Here is a 2158-nt window from a genome sequence, read left to right on the forward strand (position 1 = left end):
ATATATATACAAATGGTTGATCGAAGTGGAATAGAAACTTCAAGAGGCTCCGCATGACCTCTCTCATCATTCGAGCAGCTCCAAAGCTAGCCAGCTAAATGTAGCAATGCTCTCAGACATACATTCAAACCTAAATGGCGCGGTGAGAATTTTATGCAACCGACAGGACCGCAATTTCAACCTCTATATAACACCGTAGCCGCCTTGGCTCAAGGTAAGTATCAGGTCCTCTCGCCAGGCAGCAGCCGGTGGCGGTGAATGCCAGTGATGACCCTTCCATTGTGGCATGCTCAACTTTCTCTTGATTGGATCAAGCTGGTCCCCGCTTCCCTCGAACAAGGTTGATACTCGGCAAGCTTCCGAAGGTACCGTTGGGGGAGATAAACTTCTTTGCCAACATTGTTCGAAGGCTAGGGGGATAAGAGAATAGGGTGTTAGGAGAAGGGTAGGGGGCCTTTGGTTGGAGCTTTTATATATGTCTGCATCATCCGAGAATCGAACTCGGGTCACAACGATGGCAACGTTGTATTCTACCACTAGACCAATGATGCTTCTACTTAATTTATGAGAAATTGTTCTGGTTAGCAACCCAATCTGCTTACAGTACCGTAACAAATTCCGATGCGGGGACTCGAACCCCGGTCGCGTGGGTGAGAGCCACGAATCCTAACCAGCTAGACTACATCGGAGGATAAAACACTTTGCAATTTGTGCTTTCGAACAAGTGCTGAATCGATGCATTTCGAGTCCGTTTTCATGCTTTTCAGCTAAACCTCCGACTCAAATGACATCAAGTGTGCCATCTGAAAAAATAGTCAGAAGGAGGGGTAGAGTATACTCGGTGCTGCTTTAGAATGTACGCACTCTGAAAGATTTTACGGTCGAGAATCTTCGACACCGTTCGAGATCATGGGTCCGATCCACTCATCATCCATCAAAATTGAGAACTGCTACTGGCAACAATTCACACGCGGTGATGCAGCAGCTCGGTATTGATCTATAGTATCACCCTTCAAAACCCGTACTTGTATTCCATGCTGCCTCTGTTGAAAATCATCACTAAGAGCGAACGAGTCTGTGGTGACACAGCCGACAAACTTAGAAACAGAATCACATGATATGTATCTTTCTTCTTGATTTTCCGTGTAACCAGTCACCCCAAGATCTGCTCCACTCGGAGGGAAGATTCCATAATCGCAGATGATACGACAGAAGTGCGGGACGCAGGAATCGATCCTGCGTGCATGTGATTGCCTACTGATGGATGAAATCAGAATTCGAATATATATACAAATGGTTGATCGAAGTGGAATAGAAACTTCAAGAGGCTCCGCATGACCTCTCTCATCATTCGAGCAGCTCCAAAGCTAGCCAGCTAAATGTAGCAATGCTCTCAGACATACATTCAAACCTAAATGGCGCGGTGAGAATTTTATGCAACCGACAGGACCGCAATTTCAACCTCTATATAACACCGTAGCCGCCTTGGCTCAAGGTAAGTATCAGGTCCTCTCGCCAGGCAGCAGCCGGTGGCGGTGAATGCCAGTGATGACCCTTCCATTGTGGCATGCTCAACTTTCTCTTGATTGGATCAAGCTGGTCCCCGCTTCCCTCGAACAAGGTTGATACTCGGCAAGCTTCCGAAGGTACCGTTGGGGGAGATAAACTTCTTTGCCAACATTGTTCGAAGGCTAGGGGGATAAGAGAATAGGGTGTTAGGAGAAGGGTAGGGGGCCTTTGGTTGGAGCTTTTATATATGTCTGCATCATCCGAGAATCGAACTCGGGTCACAACGATGGCAACGTTGTATTCTACCACTAGACCAATGATGCTTCTACTTAATTTATGAGAAATTGTTCTGGTTAGCAACCCAATCTGCTTACAGTACCGTAACAAATTCCGATGCGGGGACTCGAACCCCGGTCGCGTGGGTGAGAGCCACGAATCCTAACCAGCTAGACTACATCGGAGGATAAAACACTTTGCAATTTGTGCTTTCGAACAAGTGCTGAATCGATGCATTTCGAGTCCGTTTTCATGCTTTTCAGCTAAACCTCCGACTCAAATGACATCAAGTGTGCCATCTGAAAAATAGTCAGAAGGAGGGGTAGAGTATACTCGGTGCTGCTTTAGAATGTACGCACTCTGAAAGATTTTA

At 46.6% G+C, this 2158-nt stretch overlaps 4 non-coding genes across 4 annotated transcripts; all 4 read right to left on the reverse strand.

The window, feature by feature from the left end:
- Nucleotides 1–480: 480 nt before the first annotated feature.
- On the reverse strand, nt 481–551 carry Pmar_PMAR014485. The gene has a single exon. It is a non-coding gene; the product is annotated as a tRNA-Gly (tRNA).
- A 65-nt stretch (nt 552–616) lies between these two features.
- Pmar_PMAR014486 lies at nt 617–689 on the reverse strand. The gene has a single exon. It is a non-coding gene; the product is annotated as a tRNA-Glu (tRNA).
- A 1072-nt stretch (nt 690–1761) lies between these two features.
- Nucleotides 1762–1832, reverse strand: Pmar_PMAR014487. The gene has a single exon. It is a non-coding gene; the product is annotated as a tRNA-Gly (tRNA).
- Nucleotides 1833–1897: 65 nt separating this feature from the next.
- Nucleotides 1898–1970, reverse strand: Pmar_PMAR014488. The gene has a single exon. It is a non-coding gene; the product is annotated as a tRNA-Glu (tRNA).
- Between the last annotated feature and the right edge of the window lie 188 nt (nt 1971–2158).

The sequence above is a fragment of the Perkinsus marinus genome, assembly GCF_000006405.1.
Source record: "Perkinsus marinus ATCC 50983 genomic scaffold scf_1104296960520, whole genome shotgun sequence".
Taxonomy (NCBI): domain Eukaryota; phylum Perkinsozoa; order Perkinsida; family Perkinsidae; genus Perkinsus; species Perkinsus marinus.